At 45.1% G+C, this 18,671-nt stretch overlaps 1 long non-coding RNA gene across 2 annotated transcripts in view; it reads right to left on the bottom strand.

Moving 5' to 3' along the window:
* Positions 1-16,660, bottom strand: part of LOC109508022 (uncharacterized) — a 36,688-nt gene extending 20,028 nt beyond the window's left edge. The window contains exons 1-3 of one of the 2 annotated variants that reach the window (XR_002166585.1): positions 16,439-16,660; positions 13,050-13,156; positions 1,970-2,403 (exon numbers count right to left, since the gene is read on the bottom strand). This is a non-coding gene — a long non-coding RNA (uncharacterized LOC109508022). Of the gene's footprint in view, positions 1-1,969; positions 2,404-13,049; positions 13,157-16,438 lie in introns of those variants that run through there. The other variant, XR_002166586.1, reaches the window with a different exon arrangement.
* Positions 16,661-18,671: the final 2,011 nt, after the last annotated feature.

Raw genomic sequence — 18,671 nt, 5'->3', positions numbered from 1 at the left:
ATAAGGGCCTATTGTGCTCCTTGGATAGAAAAAAAAAAAAAACAGTCAAATGTATGCAACCCCCACAGCAATGAGTTGAAAGGGATTTACGGAAGCGAGTTCAGCAAATGTCTTAAAACGGCTTTTCTCATCTGTGGGCTGTTATTTGGTAAAAATGATGCGTACCCCCGGTGATTCCCCCACTCTAAGCTTTGAGCCTGAATCAACGCCGGTTGTGTGTGCGCACGCGCACGCACGTTTGTGTGAGTTGAGGCGTTCAAGCAAAATGAGGCCAGTAGTTAAAATAATGTATCTGGAGCAGAAGAAGGGGAAGAACTCTACATTGTGCTGTATCATTATTCATTATTCACAGACTTTGTGGCCGAGGGTGTTTTTTTTTCCAAGTTAAGCAGTTTTGCGATGATAGCAACAATTTAAATGTTTTCATTTTCTATGGCGCTTTTCCTCATTTTAGACGTCTATTCATCTGACGACTGGCATGGAATTACTGATTGAAGAAATGTCAATATTTCACCAAAAATGTTAGCACATGCTAATCTGTGCTCGTGTACAAGTTGGTGCTGATTTAAAAAAAAAAAAAAAATTGGGCTTGCTCCTGCTTTGGCGGAAGTCTACTCCCTTCTTGGTACTATGTGCAGATATAACTATTTTTGCCAGCCCTATTCCTGTGCCCCACTGCCCAAAAAGAGCGTGACTAAAGGTCATTCCTCTAAGAATAACGCACATGATGATCGCAGATGTCAGGCGGTAGTCGTAAACTACACCCAGTCATCAGTCACGTTTAAAATGATTGATGACATAATTAAATGTTAGTCTGACGGCCCGGATGCTAGTAAGCGGTCACGTTTAGGTCTCGACACTCCTTGAAAACATTCCCTCTCGTGATTCACGAGGCGAATCAGGAGGTAGTAGCCGCAGCGCCGGCGCGTTTGTAGACAAGGCCGCGTGTGTAGCAGACGTGCGTTACATTTTGATCAAGTCGCCGGAGGGAGCGGTAGAGCTTCACCTCACGCCACCTAAATCCTCAACGCGGCAACTCGGCAAGTCTACGTGACATATGGTCGGGCGTCGCCGCGCCGAGCTGTGTTCCGCGAGTCGGGCGGCGGTGACTCATATTCAAAACAAACCGCTCGACGCAGCGCCAAGGCGCAACGGCGAGCCTTCGCTCCGCTCGGCCGCTCGTGGATTTGATCTCGTGCCGGAGCCTGCAATTTGAACTCGCTCGGATCCGGCAATGCTTTGCCCCCCCCTTCTCATTCTTCAGCGCCGCTCTAGATGTCGTATCTGCATATTTACACAGACACCGCCACGGTGTCATGCCATCTGTGATCATTTTACACGGCGTGAAATAGGCCAAGGCGGCCTGTCTCGCTCTCTCCGTCTCCGTCTCACTCTTGCCATGCCGGGCTGCCCTGCTTGTATCACCTGATCCACTTGCATTAGGGACAACGATTCATAAAGTTGACTCAAGCTGAGATCCTCAACTGCTGGGTCGGGACCCAAATGTGGGTCACGGACTTAGTATGCGTGAACTGACACAAAACGGCGCACAATGGACGACTATTATGCTACTGTAAGATTGGAACAACACACAGCTATCCTGTAAACAAACACAGTGCAGCCCAGCCTCTGCTGTCAGACATCTTGGCTGATGGATGTGCTTTTTGTGCTTCGTCAAACGTATTCGAACGTCAGTGCAGATGGAAAAGAAACCAGCACGTTGCGATGGTAATTTCCAGCGGCATTTTAATTAACAGCCACTCACGTACAGTAAGGCACACCACTCTTCAGAAAGGCTTCCTGATGAAGCTCCCTCATGAAGAAAAGCTTCAGAATAAAACGTGACGGGTTTGCAAAAACAAAAAAAAAAAACGGTACGAATCGAGATAGGAATGCAGACAGACGTTTCGTTTCCACTTTGGGCAGTGTGAGTCACATTTGACAACAGATTACAAATTAGAGACATCTATTTTTTTTTTTTTTAAGTCTTACATCATCCGTCTGGTTACTTTGGAAGCGTGCTTCGAAAAAAAAATGTACAGCTCTTTCATGTAATGTTGTCATCTAGTGAGACATTTTGTGATTTGTTTTCTTGTTTGTGCAATCATTTGTGTTTTAAGGACATGATTTAACGTGGCACTAAGATGACTGATGTCTTTTAGGCTTTGTGTGTGGCGCCGCCATCAAAGCAAGTCGTCGCATTCATCTCCTGCCTCCATCTTGTCAGAGTCTAACGCTGCAGATTGAAGAAATTTCATCTTGTCTTGTCAGCAATTTTGGGGGGGGACGTGCACTTCGTGGCATTGTCGCCGCTGTGCCATATTTTCTTGCTTGGAAATTCTTGTCTACCCTTTTCCTGACTGATACCTTTGAACGAGGCCATCGTCTGATGATGTGGCAGCTCTGTGGAGTCGACGACAAAAAAAAAAAAATGTCAGAAAAGCCTACTAGAACAACCGGATGTGATTTGGGGGTGATTCAGAGGCACGTTCGCTGCACGGCAGCCGTGTGCTGACTCATTTGAAATGGGTACGAATGGAATTGGGCCATTGTCCACACACACAATCCATTGCACTACAATAAAATGTTATATGAACATTTTTTTTGGGGGGGGGGTAGCGTTTTAACCCCAACATGTGTGCCACATTTTGAGTAAAAGTAAAAAAGACAGATCAAGAATACGTTAAAGAACGGAGCACGAGTGAATGACATTCGACGAGACCAAGTTGAACATGTGTGCTCTTCTCTCTGAGAGCACTTTTGATCTTTTTGTTTGCTTTTTGGTGCCATGTTTTGTTTTTTGTTTTTTTTTTAATTATTACCCGAGAGGAGACATGAGTGCAGCTGATTCAGGGCTTTTTATAAATAACTCAAACTGTGTGTCAAGGAGCAACAGTGCAGCTGAAGCTGCCTGCAGGCCTCGTCACAACCGTGCAAAAATGTTGGAAGCTGCTGCACTCTTGTGGACGGTATCGTGATATACCGTAGTCTATTTTCACCCAACAGGCAGCTTGTCAGTTGGACTCTTATCTAAAAGTACACGAGCATGATTTGCTTCTCATGATAGTTTTTGCCGAAACGGTAACGTGCCATTTCCATATATACCGTCACTTTCATTGACTGCTTTTGTTTTAGATGCCAGGTTTTATTTCCTGGTCTTCATACTTGGCTGACATTCATTTCTAGAGTGAGGAGTGAGCTTGTGGGCCGGAAACTGCAAAAAAATATCTCTTTTTTTTTTTTTTTAAAACACGATTCACATGGAGAGCATCAGAGAATGAGCCGAACCAACACTTTTGGATATGAGGCTTTTTGGCCATCGTAATAAGACAGACTGCCGTGTCCAAAGGCTAAAGAACAATAACAGGCTATGCTAATGTTAGAAAGACTGTTTCATTTTGTTAATTGTGGCCTTCAACCAAAAAGTGACCAATGGTGGTCAGAACCCCAACTGACCACCAATTTGCCGCTGCCGGCGGGAAACGTATCAGGAGTGAAAATGTCAAAGCTGCCAACTGAACACATTGCGCTTGTCTCCGGCCGTGCCTTTCTTGTTATTGCGGTAAAAGTGCAGCATAAATTGCCTCGGCAGTCGTGAAGGTCTCGAAGACACACAAAGTGCAAATCACCCGTGCTCTTCCACTCCAACGTGATTTGTATGCTAAACAAGTGACGCCGCGCATCATTGTGCTTGCCGTTTGCTCCCCCTTGACGCAGAGCTCAACTGATTTGACGGGAAGAGCTATGACAGGCCGTGGGATGGGGGGGCACGGCGGGACAGAGGGACACTGCAACGTGCAATAAAAGTGTCATTTTTCACCTCCTCCGTAAACAGCTCGTAATGTTGAGATGAGCCATTGCCTATTATGGGCTCCATCCAGCCGGTGACATCAGTAAACGGAGCAGGCGAGCAGCCGCGTGAGCGACAGCTGAATCAATGCCTGGAGAGTCTGGACTAGCTCGGCCCTTCGTAACCCAGGTAAGACAAGGCGCTTGTTATGCTTGAGCCTGGGAACCGAGCGACGCTCGGACGCTTCTCAAGCTGCCTTGCGAGGAACAAACTTTGGGGAGGTTGGATCGTGAATATTGCAGAGGTTATGGGGTTATGGGACAGCTTTATTACTTTGACAAATACCATTTGTCCGTGGGGGCTTGAGGTGGGAGGACAGGACAGCCGTATGCCTGCTTCGATTGCCGTGCAAAGAAAAGGCCGCTGAACTCTTTCCTCCCCTGTGTGACTTTTGAGTCACCCTTCAGAGTGTGCGTCTTCACCAAATGAGAATTCATCTTCGGGAGCCCACGGTTCAGCCAGCAGTCACATCTCCTGATTGGAGTGGGGGTGAAAGGCTGAAGGAAGTTGGGGAGAGGGGGGGGAGATATTGTGACTTGGATGACATACTTGAGGACCTTTTTCTTCTATTTGCTGACATTTCCAAGGAGATGAGACAGGCAACGTTGCCAAATTGCACTGTTAGGTTTTGAAAGGGGAGATTTATTGGGACAGGACAACTTTTGTATTTTGAACTCAGCAGCTATGAGCAGCATCGCGAAAGGCGCACACAGGCGCCCTCTTGTGGACAACCGGAACACTGCAGGGTAAACCCAAGCACAACGCGTCGGCAATGCTGTTAACTCGTCACTTGTCGAGCGATGCTTTCTTCTGCAGTTTCCTAGTTGAGTTCGGCACATTTAAAGCGCTTGCTCATTTTTTTTATATTCTATTTCAATTTGATAATCACACTTCAGCTTAGTTTTCAAAAGGAGGTTTCTGAGAAAGCCCTCCCAAGATGATTTTGCCCGACATGAAACAGGAGTTCCAAATTTGTGTCAATCACCACGCGTTATGGTGATGTGTGGATTGACCATCGGGTGGCACTGCAAAGTTTCCAACAAAACGAGACTTTTTTTCTTTTTTGTAAGTGTTAAAACAACAGATTAGCTTCACTGGCTGCAAAAGTGAAGGCCGCTAATGTCCTCCGTCCCGCTGTTTGGAGAACAGGATGATGGATTCAAGCGGGCCGGCTTGCCAAATTCACAATTCTGTTCCACATTGCGAGTGCATCAAATCTGTCGTATCGTTTTAACTGCTTTTCAACTCAACCTTTTTCCATTGCGCTCGAAATGTTGGATCCACCTCGTTCCATTCCTCAGCCCTTCGCTCATTTGATGTTGAACTGACATCACGTCCAACATAATGGACAAGAGGACAATGAAATGTTTCTCTCTTTGTTTTTTGTTTTTCTAATAAGAAAAAGAAGCCTTTGGGACAATGGCGGATCCAATGAATATGACAGCTGATAAAATGCATCTTGGCTCGTAAGTCCGGTTGAAAATACAGACGGATTTTGTGAGCGTGAGGGAAGACGACGTCATCACATCTGAGATTAATTACAAAAACAGTTTGGGAGGTAGCTACAGTGATTCATCATCACTGATGATTTGTGTGCTTATTGGATGTAATGTGTGTAACGCTCCCTCATTTAGATCACTGCGGAATAGATAGTATACAAATGATTTAAGGGGACGTTCTAAGGAAAGTTGACTTTTGAAATGGTTGTTAATCAAATAGTTGCGTCTCCAGAGCGCCTGCCTCCCCATCCCGAATGGAATAACACTAACAAGTAAATAGTGTGTTTTCAGCCTATTTGAAAGTTACACCCCACTGTTATGTAAACAGCGTCAAAGTCAAAAGGTAAGCAGAGCTGCGTTGCATACTTCCTGCTAAAAAGAAAGAAGAAAAAAATACTGGCAACGGGAGTTTCCAGTATTCTTAGTTTCAGCGTGTTGGCCGTTGTATCAGAGGCAAATACTGGAAAGCGGAACCTGCAGACAACAATATGAATGAATGAGCGGCACCCGGCTCACCTGACCAACGGATACGATCTCTTTTTGCCAATGAAAAAAGCAGTTTTGGCGAAGAGAGCCAGTCTTTTGACCTATTTAGAGACAACGTTGCCATTCCCTGGGAAACAAAAACAAGCTGAATCATAACGAGTCCCATTTCATGAAGAAATGCTCGTGGAAGCAGCCAAAGTGTCAAATGTTGAGGAAACGTTGACCCGCCCGCCGGACTAACGGGCGTTTGGGGGCCCTCCCCTGCATGATCGCACTGGGTGGCAGGGCTTTGGCACGCCGCTCTAAAGCATGACTTCTTGGTGGTGTTAATGGATTTACTTAACTCCCGCGCCTTGACTGGTGTTTTCCACTGAATTAAAGTGTCAGGGCCCACAAATCAGCCGGGACGACTGCGGGGCCTTGCGAGCCGCGTGTCCTTTCTGAACGGGTTGTTCACTGGACGCGTGAAATTGGAGCCGTTAAAGTGACCCGGTGCTACCGAGGCCCAGTTTATGCTTCCGTTGACTTCGACGTGGAAGCCATCGCCGGCTCACACAACGGCGCCGGCACACATCCTCCTAGGACAGCCATCTTCCGACAAACCCCACAAATTCGGATTCCGTGCACATGTTATAGCGATTTCCTGTCCGCAGATTAGTTTTGCTTGTGTACGTTACACAATACCTATTTGGTGGCCGCAGGTGAGTATTTTGCGGCAACAGATTAGCATTGCGAGCACACATTATATCTTTATGGCGGCTGCAATTAAATTTTTCGCTTTAGTCAAAAATAAATAAATAAAAGTCTCGTCATCACAACTTGTCTCACTGTGTTCCATTTAAAAGTAGCTTACTCTACACTGGCAGTATAACCCAGTTTATTGAAAGGTTTTTGTTTTTTTTTTGCAAGTAAAATAAAAAATAAAATGTAGTTTTGTATATATACACACACACACACACACACACACATACATATACACATTTACACGTATACACATACACTCATATATACAGATATATACACACACACGCACACACCTCCTCCTTTCGGCCTTGTCGGGTTTTGGCAAAACCGGAACATTTACTAAATGAATTGAGTAATGGAGAAATCCCTTGGCATCCGCGTTCCCGAAGAATTTCCATATTACAGCATGCGATACTCCCTGTTCACAGCGCTCCGACGCAGCCAAGCAGCCCCGTAACTGGATCGCCAAAGGGATTCGACTGCAGCAGATGCAGCTCAGTGCTGGAAGATCAACGCTGAATGTCTCCTGCTATTTTTTTATTTTTTTTTCATTTACGCTCATTAGGGCGGCACATAACTCAGTACTCCATTATCACTTCGGCAAAGAGCCACTGGAGGCCGGCAACTCATGCAACTGTTGCAAGGTTGATCAACAGTTACAGCTCCAAATATTTTCGTTCTGAATGGGCAATGCTGAAGGCCGAGATCTCGAGGTGTGTGCGAGCGAGTTGTTCCGCACCCCACTTTTTTTTTTTTTTTTTACAGTATTTGGCTGTATCGCAGACATTTTTAAATTGCTTTTTACAGTACACAGTACAAGCAAATCCAAAATGTGAGTTGTGCACTGTGCAATACAACGTTGTGCCATCGCAGGCAAGGCAAGCGGTGAGGACTTCCGGAAGAGATGTTACATCGCGACAAGTAAGAAGGACCCCAAATAAAATTCTGCTGCGCCGTGAGACGGTCGTGCTAAGTCGACAACCACCGAACCGCCCCGCTTCACATCCAAAAGGGGGGAAAAAAAAGAGAGAAAGTCTAAGACCTGTCCTAAGACCACCTGAATCCCTTTTGCGGACTTTCCCATTTTCAAACTCTCACCCAAATTTATATCACCAATTTGTTCTTCCTTGCAAAGTACAATGACCATGACAGGAAGAACAGACTCGTCATCAGAATTAGGGAGGCGGGTCCAGACAGGGGACGAATACCAAGAACAGAAGAACGTGGAAAAACTTCATTGGTGACCCGTGTCCCAACTGGGGGAGAAGATTAAAATGAGGTTCATCGCACTCTCACACAAATGACATCTGATCTCACACGCTTTAAAAAACAAACCCGTCCTAATTCTTTTTCCAATTACAAAATGTCAACCACAAAAGTCGACAGATGGGCGAAGGTCAATCGCCAAGATTTGAGACGTTTCAACATTTCGAGCGTGGGCGGCGCATGACGGTGAAGTTTGATGACTGGCTATAAAAGACAAAGCGCCAATAACTCAACCCCACAATGTCAGAGCTCGGGCCAAACATCTTGTGTCTGATGAAGGTCCCCGCAGATGTGGTCCATTTGCCTCTCGCTTCAAAACCAATGATGCAAATCAAAGCCCCGAGTTGATTTCGGGGGTTCGGTTGGCATTCGCAGCCGCTTTGATTGGACGGAACCATGTGAGGAATGCGTAGCAAATAAGTGCTTTGCTCGGAAGAGACTCGGCGGTGGCTATAAACGATCAGCGATTCAATAAAAGCACGATTACAAGAGCACACAAATGAGCCTGGAGTTGATTCGCCGCGACGCCACTTTTTAAGGGATCGCAAAACGCCTCAACCGCGCGCCCCCTTGCTGTGTTGTGGGTTTCTTATGTGGCAGTCAAGAAGCCCGTGTGAGAAAGCGAAAGGCCTTTCCCAACACGACTCGGGGCTATTTTCATCGAGTGAATCAAAGGGAAGGCGATATCGGATCAGAAGCGCCGGCCGCACGCACAAAAGGTCTCGGGATTATTTTGGCAACCGTTGAATTGATTATTTCGCTTTATGGGGCTGGGAGACGAGAGCGGGGGGCTCGCTTTGTGATACGGCGGCTCCGTTTGTGGCCTTTGTGAGAAAGGAAGCTCCGGCAAGATCAATACATCCTCTTCGTGGATTTCCAGCGGCGTGTGACGTGCGTGCGGGGAAATGATCCCGGCCGAGGATACTTTGCTTGTTATGGATTTGACATGAACTTGGCCCTCCGCCCCTCACAACGTGATGAATGTATTATTTAATCTTCCTGTCTTTGTTAACCTTCGTTTGGTTGCGAGGCGCAGCCGTTCTCTCGCTGCGTGTGTGACCTTTAGATTCTGACGAAGTATAATAATAGCCATGAAATAAAATGGAAGCGCTCCACGCGGACCCCTTCTCACTACTGGAAACGGCGTTTGTATTTTAAACGTGCACGCGGATCACCTGGACAACGTTGATTTAAATAAACACATGCGGCGCGGCGTCACTCGGACAGCTGCTGCGATGAAGGCCCGAGTTCGCGGGAAGCGTAAGCGAGTCCCCGTAGTTTTGTTTTTGTGCAGCGTACTCTCACGAGAGATTAAAACGTTGCAATCGTGAGCTTGAGATCACGAGTGAGCTCGACTGCAACACGTTCCACAAACTCGGTGGACAGGTGCGAAAATGCTGGTGATACTATACGGTGGAGGGCGGTTAGGGCCTGCTCCGCTGGCCCAAATATCAGTAGAACCGAGCTGTATTTACATTGTAAATTCGGCCTCGATGGGATGCAATGTCAATCTTCTAAATCGCTACGACGGGGCGTTCTAATGCGTCTCCCAAGTCATTCACCCCAATACACTAAAGACATTTTTTCTCTCAAACTCCCCCTAATAAGCATTGCAATTTTTTTTCTAGAGGCCCCTCCCCCCCAAAAAAATTCTATGGAAAACGGGCGTCTTTGTGTGCGCATTGCAATTTTTTTTCTAGAGGCCCCTCCCCCCCCCAAAAAGTGGAGTTTTCCGTCTCGGTTGGGTTAATGCAAACATATCGTATCATTTTTCTTCGCCGCTATAATTTTCCCTGATTGTCTTTTGGTTGGTGCCTTATAGTAACGTACCTCGAAGGAATTTGAATGTTTTTGAAAGGCCTCAGCAAATCGTTAATAGCTCGACTGCAAAAGAGATATTTGGGCCCAGTCAAGATTGTTGGTTGAGGCCACAACAGGAAAACATTTAGATGCCACTCTGATGGAAATCCGCAGTATGCAGAAATAATCAATCAGTCACTGATGAATCAATTTTTTTATGACGATATTGCCGCATTGCTATCAATAGATTATTTTTTTTTTCTCAAATAACTAAATATGCTTTTCCCTTCAAGACAATGTACACCTTTTCAAGTGCAAGCTGACTGTGAGGAACTGTGGCTCGAGGGGTTAAAATGAGCTCTCAATTTATCTTATAGTCGTGCGTACGTGTGTGTTTGTGCGTGCGGGAACAAGTCCGGCTAAAAATAAAACATGTTGCCAGCCGACTCAGACAATGACAATATTCTTTGCAGTCGAGAGACATCAGAGCCATTTGGGCAAATGCCAGTTTGACATACTTACATGGGAACCGTCTCGGGGATCTTTCGGTCAGAGAGACACAATTGAACGTGGGAGGGGTTTTCGGCCGAGAGATGCGCACACGACCGCTTCAAAAACCGACGGGACATCGGCGGCGCGACCTGCCTTCAGCGGCTGTTTTAACAAGCGCGGGTTGACATCGCCGCAAAGGTTCAACGCTGTTGAAAGGCGGTGTGGAAAAATGGCGGCAAAGCTTACCTTTTCCACCGTACGACGACAACCGGTCCCAAACTGTTGGATTCAGGACTCACGCTCTTCTTAGCTCAAACGTTTACCGGAACCAAAAATACTGCAAATGTATCGTTTTGCTCACAAGAGGCAATGATGTCATCTATGTTCGGAATGAATGTAACACTGGTCCAAGGACTAGTCCTTGACGAAAAGGCCAACATTTGGCTTTTTGGGCCTGACATAACAGTAAGACAAGAAAGGGAACATAACCAAATCCATCTGCGTGACCATTTTGAGTAGCGAGCTCCTAAAACTGCCGTTGCCCCCACACGGCTGGAGACAATAGACCACAAACCGAGCCAGGAAGCTCGAGACCCCGCTACGATTTACTACTTTTCCCTCCTCGCTTACAGAACAAACACTTGACAAAAGCAGTCAACCCCCTTCAACCGAAAATAATGACACGTTTCTTTCTTTACAAGGTTGTTCAAATTAAAACGCGTTTGGAGGGGGAAATTGAGCAATGCCTACGGGCCGAGATCTGTTCTACACATTTCGGGGAAGGAAGTGAATGTCAATACATATGTTTCTGGTTCTTTCTGCCCTCAATGATCCATTATATGACAGTGGATCTGGAAGCGGGAGTTGAGCGGTCTCCAGTGTCCCATCACGCGCATGCCGCAACAGCATGCCCCCCCATCTGGCCGGGACGCCGGAGGTTTGGAGTTACGCTCAGACTCGGCGTTGGAGATGACTTAATAAAGAAGCTCGAAATGCCCCAAAAACACATCCCGCAACAAGGTTGTTACAGTAAACGGAAAAGTAAAAAAAAAAAAAAAAAAAAAATGAAGTGTAACGAAAATTTTGTTCACAAGTTAAAATTAAAACAATAGTGCTTTTGGATGATGAAAACTAACTGACACTACATTTTACGTATGGAAAACTAACTAAAAAAGCGAAAATGTCCTTTGTCTTTTTCAATTAATATCACACATGAGTTGTCATGTCACGTCGTCATTTCAGTGTGATTTTATGGTGGTCCAGAAGAAGTCAGTCTTTTGAGAATTGCAGTTTAATTTACTTTATGACACAATATTTGGTGACGGATTTTTTTTTTATTATCTTGTACTAAAAATATATGCTATATTTAAAAAAATAAATAAAACTAATACTAAAACTAAAACAAAGCATTTTCAGGGAAAATAAAAACTGATAAAAAAACAAACCAGCTCTAAAATCTAATTAAAAACTAGATTTAAAATCCAAAACAGTACAAGGAAAAATATATTTACAGAAAATACACAGGACATTTTTTTACAGCCAACTTTTTACCTACCTAATGTTTTCCACTCGAGAATGTTTTGGTGAGTTTTGCACTATCCCCCCCCCCCCAACCCCCACCACTACCAAACCCCGGGAGAGGTTGAGATTAGCTAGAATGTGATGAGATGGTGACAAATATCCAACACTCCCTCACATTGACGATCCGGTAAGCAACCCACACCGGAGAAAAGGAGGACTCTGATTGGGGCCGGAAAACCAAACAAAACTTCCAACAAAAAAAAAAAAAAAAAAAAAAGGAGACTCGTCAGGAAGCAAGATATCCATTTCATGGCCCCGTCTGTTTAGCTGCCACCTGTTAGACATGATCATTACCACGGCGCAAGGGGCGTAAGGGGGCTCAGCCGGCCACATTTATATCAACAAGCCGGGATAAAACTGTCTAATTATCCCCCACGGCCCCTCCTGTTTGGCCCTCGGAACTCTCCGCGTGAGCTGGGACCATTTGCCTGCCGGGCTTGTGGCCAACTTGTGCAGGCTGGCATGTTAAAGCCCGTCCTAATGACAGCTCTCTTTCAATGTCAGATTGTTGTAAAATGCTTTGCGCGGCTTATGCACATCATGCCGTATTAGTCCAACTCGAAGGAAGGTCAACAATTCCCAACTGCCGATGGCAAAATCCTCTCGTCCCATTTCAAAAAAGACAATATTTACACGGGATACAAGACTGGGTTCGATTTTGACATTTAATCGGGTGGGTTGACATGATCGGGAACTTTGCTCAGAACTGTTGGTTAAAAGACATCCTCACATTTTAAAACACGTCAACGTGATGCCGATGACCACGAATCACCAAGCTTTGGTGCGTCAGTGGCAAAACGGAGAGACGACCAAACATAAACACGTTGCACCTGTGCAAAGCTGACAATGATCGTAACAGTTTTGATCGCCACAGATGGAATGCGACGGGTCGCGGCGGGGGACCCGCGTCCTCGAGGGAGGTAGCATTAAGGTCTTAATTAGGACGCAGGGGGCGGGGGGGACCATTCAGAGTACTCTTGCATGACGAGGGACGCAGCCAGGGTAAACCGGAGCGGATCGTCTTTCCTAGTTCAAGGCTAATTGCTGAAAAGGGATCTGACGTGGATGTGCGGGGGGGAGACACAAGTGGTATGTAGTTAATCATGTGAGGTCACCGCCACTGTTTGTTGGGACTAATCGGCGTGTCTTTGGTCAAGCCTTGTCGTTAAGACGCGATAGACATAAGCGGCATCAGAAACGTATTGGCCCAGCATTGGGAAAGAACTCACTTTTGTTGAGACTGGGCTTGGCGATCGTCAAAGTGCGTTTCGAAATACGCGAGCGGGGGCGGAATTGTCACTCAACAAAAGCTGTCGCGGTGGCGTGCTTACCTCCAGGAATCCAGTCATCGCAGGATCTCTGATGAAGCGGCAGCTGTGGCAGATATGATTACTGCAACTGGCCACGAATTGGACCCGGGCCGATAGCTGCAAGTGCTCTTGAGTTTGTAGGGCATACAAAAAAAAAAAAAAAAAAACAATGTTCTGTTACGTGCTTACATGACCAAATATTCCAGATCTTTTAAAAGCCTGAATCTAACGTGCAGCTGAGAAAACGGAAGAGGATGCGAAAGGCACAGAAACGGATGTCTGTGAATTTTGCCGGTTCTCGAGCAAATTGCGCAAAAAGTACTTCGAACCTCCAACGAGTGGACATGAGCAATGGCAAGTTGAGAGGAGGTCACATTCGATTCACCTGGGAAAGATTAGAATGCGTTTGAGGTTCATTCAGTCATTGTGCAAAGCGCGCGGAAGCGGTTTGGTTTGCCAGCTGCCAATCAGCTCTTTGCCTCCCCATGTGCGCCGCTCAGCTGTTTCTCATTTTGCCGTCCGTTCGCCTTTGTGTGTATTTCACTCTCTTGCTTTTGCTTGCGCTCCGTCGCGTTCCCTTGTCATCCTTTGTGCTCGTTCCAGCGAGGATTGTCATGCGATACGTTTCGGTGCCGTGTAAATTCCGAGCGGACGCGACGCCGTCGTACGCAAGCCTCGAACAAAACTGCAAAGCCGCGCGGCTCTTACGGTCCGCTTCAAATTGGTTGATGTCGGGCGATTTGCACCAAAGTTTCCGCCACCATGTATTAAAGCGTCTCCTTCTGTGAGACGAGGTCACGGCGCGATCGTCCATGTTTTATCTTAACTGGCTGGCGCAATTGTTATGGTTATGCAAAAGCCCCCCCGGGGATAATTTCTAATAAACGATCTTTGCAGACTTTTGCTGTGAAAAAGCTTTTCCCACTTGGCCTTTTCATTGACTCCATTTTTTTGTATTTTTTATTTTCTTTTTCTTTTTTTTTGAAGGCTACTCTCATGAAAACGCAAGCGCTCAGCTTTCTCTTTCAAAGACAGTCACCTTAAATCAAATTAATTTCGGTTAATGCTGATGTATGTATTCTGCGTCTCTCTGACGGATTCCACTGGAGGTCCTGCTGGAAGGACAGCTCGCGTTTGGATCCAGAAATCAAAATGTTACCTTGTACTTACTGTTTCCCCTAGTAGAAAGCAAAATATCCCCCGCTTTGAAGCACTTAGTGCATAGAGATAAAAATCTATCTGAAATAGGAAGACAGGGCTCCACAGGGAGGCACTCAATTGAAACTAAGGCTGTACCCAACAGACCACAGGATATGCCTGCAAAATGTAGAAACATCAAAATGGTGAAAAAGTCTGTTAGTGTCCATTCATATAAACTGTCTTGTAATGTTCTTGGGCCCTTAGAGGATTTGGGGGGGGAGAAAAACTACAGGAAGGGGAGAATGGTTTTCACATAACTTCTCTCTCTCTCTTTTTTTTTTTTTTTTTTAAACGCACACTACAGCTTTTCTCTCCTCCCTGCAGTTAAATGTTGTATTCCACCGGGTACCGGAAGGAAGCAGCCCAGTAAATCCCTGCTGCAAGACTTAAAACGGAAACGGTATCTTAGGACAGGTGAAAAACTTAAAGATAAGAAAGTCCAGGCGGGCCCCTTGCCTTTTGTCTCCAGAGGGTAATTATCCAGCCACACAATGTAAAGGCGCAGGCGTTTGGTTTAAATTTAGCCAGGCAGGAAGCTATAATGATGAAATAACACTCGCTTTAGAAAAACACAGATCCTCCTGATGAAACATCTTGCACTCTGTCGGTTATTATAAGCTGCCGCTTGGTTTTTAAGACTTCATTTTTGGGCCAATTTGCAACCTTAAACAGTGCATGACTAAGTTTTAAAACCAAGGGGGGGTCGGGGGGGTTCTCTTGAGGTGGATAAGGAAGTCTTAGCTGAGCTGGCTGTAATGGATGACGTCGACATACGCACTTGTAAGGTTTTATTTGAAGGAAGGAGTTTGGACATTGAAAAGTAAACAACGAGAAGGCCTTCACAAGAGTAGCCAGATGGGTTTTATGATTTCAATTCAACTCAAGTATTACCGTTTAAGAGCGGAGAAACTTCGTTTCAACCTAACACTATCTCGCTGCGAGTGCTCCTGTGGCTAGAGGGGAACGTGCAGTCACAGGACACAGGCATTAAAAAAAGATTAGGAAATAAAATGAATGCCTGCACCCTGACAGGCAAAAATGATGTGCCTGGAGGGCTTTCCCTACATAGCCCCGTGTGACTGCCATGCTGCAGCTTAGTAGGCTCATCACCATTGGGGTGTGTCTGTTAAAGGGAATAAAACGTCCACCATCTGCTGCACGCGCTTGTCATGGCAAGATGTATTTGAGTGTCATCAAGTGTCGATGGTATCCAAAACACCGCCGAGTGCCTCATGGAGCCGGTTGCAAAAGTTGGTTGCAAAATGGGTGCAGAGTTTTTCAAATCAACATTGTTTAGCCGCAGTGTCAGGCAAACAAAAATGGGAAAACCTCAATAGACGTCGCATCATTATTTGGTAGTTAAAGGAAATCACTGGGTCTCTGTGAGCCGATGAACACGCGTTTCACAATATTTACACATCTGCTTTAATCTGAGCAGTTCATTTATTTTAACTTTATTAAAATAAACACACTTGAGTGTTAGCAGCTGGCTAACAGAATGGAAAATAAGAGAGAGTGCAGCAAAAGCTCATATAGTGAATTGCTTCAGGATGAGGAATCTGAAAAACTTCAGTTCAAAGGGTATAGGTTGTTGCCTATACAAGCAGTTTTTTTTGATACCACACACTTGATCAAAACTGAACAAAAACAAATGCTGCAGCAATAATGGCTAAACAAGATCTTCAACAAATGTGCTGAAAAAAAATTATTTCAAAAAAGTTGTTCCAATTGTTCAATGCCAAAACATGCCATGACCATCTGTGTTCCCTTGCTTGCTTTGGGGAAGGGAGTATAGAAGGTTTGCAGTGATGCGCAACCTCAATAAAATGGCCTGATCCAGGGAGACATCCTCCTATTTGTCCACTGCTAATTCATTTGGCAACTAATAGTGAAAGACAGTGAAAGGGGTCATCTGAAAGACATCTGTAAACATGTCGGTAAATCACCCTCACTGATGGCAGGGAAATTCCACCCCCCTCCCCCTCTGCAGAATCATCTTGTGGCTGGCTGAATACATGGCCAATAGAGGACATTAAGATTATTCCCAGATAGTTCTTTTGCTCCCAACAAAATGATGGGAACCTTTTTGGAGGTCTTGCAAGTTAAGTTATTTTAAAAACAAGCAAAACAGGTTCTTGACATGCTGCATCATGGATACTCACCTAAAATGCAAAAAAAAAAGTTTTCATTTAGAATTTAAAATGGCTTACCTTAACCAGAATCCCGTGTCACATGGTAGCTGATGGTGCAATTCTGGTGGACTAATGTGCCTCGTAAATCCTTGTGGAAAGCGAAACTTTTACTTCTACTACTTCGCCTTCTTCTTCTTCTTCATCTTATTCTTCTTTTCTTAGCTTTTTGGCGGACTACAGGTCTTTGGTGAATACCGCCACCTGCTGTACAGGAAGCGTAAAGCGCTTCCATATCCAGTCAGCAGCCCCACTGTTGTTCACCGCCCGTGAACAAACCCAAGAGGCATGCGGGGTGTGTTTGTCAGTTGGACGTCAGTCAGTGACGGACTGACGGACTTGCCCACCTTTGTATTGTGGTACCTTGCACACAGAACTGTGACCTGAGGAAAAAAAGCTGTAAAAAAACAGTGAAAGGGGCTTTATGATTGTCTTGTCATCATTGCGCAATGGCAAAAGCGGTTTCACGTGACCACACATCTTTAAGTACACATACTCAGTCAATGAATGATCTCAATCTTATTGAGTGAATTTGCCCTCATGAAAAGAATATTACATTCGTTTGACTCTTTTTATAGTCAACACTTGTCACTTTGACATCAATCTTAGAATTAGGCCAGAATTTCACAATTTGTGCAACTCCAAAAAGTTGAGCCGTTCCTCTTATTTGGGAAACCAAATACTGACATGTCTAACATGCCTGGTTATTGTTGAAAAGGCATGACAGGCTCCTCAGTTTGTGGAGGCTTTCAACAAATGGTTAGTTTGTTTATTCAAACTTCCATCCCGCAGTTATTCTCGCAGATGTGTATCTGGATTTTCAGCAATATTTCTGTCAATATTTCCGCCGATGTAGTCTTTTTTTTTTCCCAGCCGCCAGTTGCTCGTTCGTTCGGCAGCAGACATAACAATTGTGCTGTAAACACCCATGAAAAACGCTAAACCATATATCAACATTCATCTAATCCATACGCTCTGACAATTTTACTGTGCTCATAAAATAATCGCAACAGCCCTCTAGCACATTGTATTTTTAGTCGTTTTCAAAAGGCTTAAATTACACTCCGACGGCATCAAGATGAATTTATTGGCAGCGCTGATGTGAGTATACTTTTTTTTTTTCCTTGGTGAAGAAAGGGAATTTTCCTTTGCACATCCGTGCCAAGAGCGGGTGGGGGAAATCAATTCCATTCAACTATTCGTCAACTCCCTTTAGAAACATTTAATAGTGATAAAATTTATGGCTCTACTTTCCGAAGGATATTGCCAATGGAAGTTCATCTTGATGAAAGTGGTTGCAAATGCTACCATTGTCTCACATTTTGGGTGATAGTTCAAACTTTGGCCGCGGTTTGAAAGTCGAAATGAGTTAAGAGCAGCGCGTAAAGGCCGAGATGGACGCTCATACGTTTTATCGGCCGTCTGCTTGTCTATCCGCACAACATCTAGACAATACACGCCACGCTGTCCACACGGAATAGAAGAGAGAGGACGAGCAATGACGGAAACAGATCACTTTCAGGAATCCGCTGAAGCAAAGTGTGACCAAAATGCAGTTTCCATATGTTTTCGGCGCTTGTTGCCCCAAGACACATGACAGCATCAACACATTTTTTGTGCCTCGTCTGCTAGCAATTAGAACTTATATAAAAGTCAAACAGGAAAACGGATGAGCCAATCTTCAAACTTTTGGTCATTTTATGGCGTCTCTCGGATCGCCTTCCATTTCTTGATTTTCTTCATTTGCGCAACTTTTGTGTTACCGTTTCACCTCGTTTCCATTACTCTTTTCCATCCAAATATCACAAAGTTCGTGAGTCGTAATATAGATCGCAATTCAGAGCGAAAGCCTTTTTATTGGACAGCGAAGCGTTGCCTATAATGAAGTCATTAAAAGACCGGCATTGTAGATCCAACATGGAACGGGACAAGGGAGTTATGGTTGGAGTGAGTTATGGATCATCAAGGAGCCGTTCAGGCCAGTGATGAATTAACATGTACTTAAGTTTACTCCTTTTTTTTCTTTTCCTTTTTACTTTCTGACACAAGGAAGGAAATGTTCCTGCTTTTCTTCTGGATGTGCCATTTTCTTCTCTTCATCTCTCTCAAATTCTCCCGCTGAAGCGTCAAGCCGTCAAATTGAGCGTTTAAAGGCCTTTACGGCTCCCTGCAGAGGCTTTCTCATCATGCCCAGAGTCGACTCGCGGGGTCAGGGAGGGAATATCAATTCGCAGGCGAGAGAGAGAGTGAGAGA

The sequence above is a fragment of the Hippocampus comes genome, unplaced genomic scaffold (genome assembly GCF_001891065.2).
Source record: "Hippocampus comes isolate QL1 unplaced genomic scaffold, H_comes_QL1_v1.1 scaffold154, whole genome shotgun sequence".
NCBI classification, from domain to species: Eukaryota; Metazoa; Chordata; class Actinopteri; order Syngnathiformes; family Syngnathidae; genus Hippocampus; species Hippocampus comes.
The sequence above is the reverse complement of the archived record's forward strand: the minus strand, read 5'-3'. Positions and strand labels throughout refer to the sequence as shown.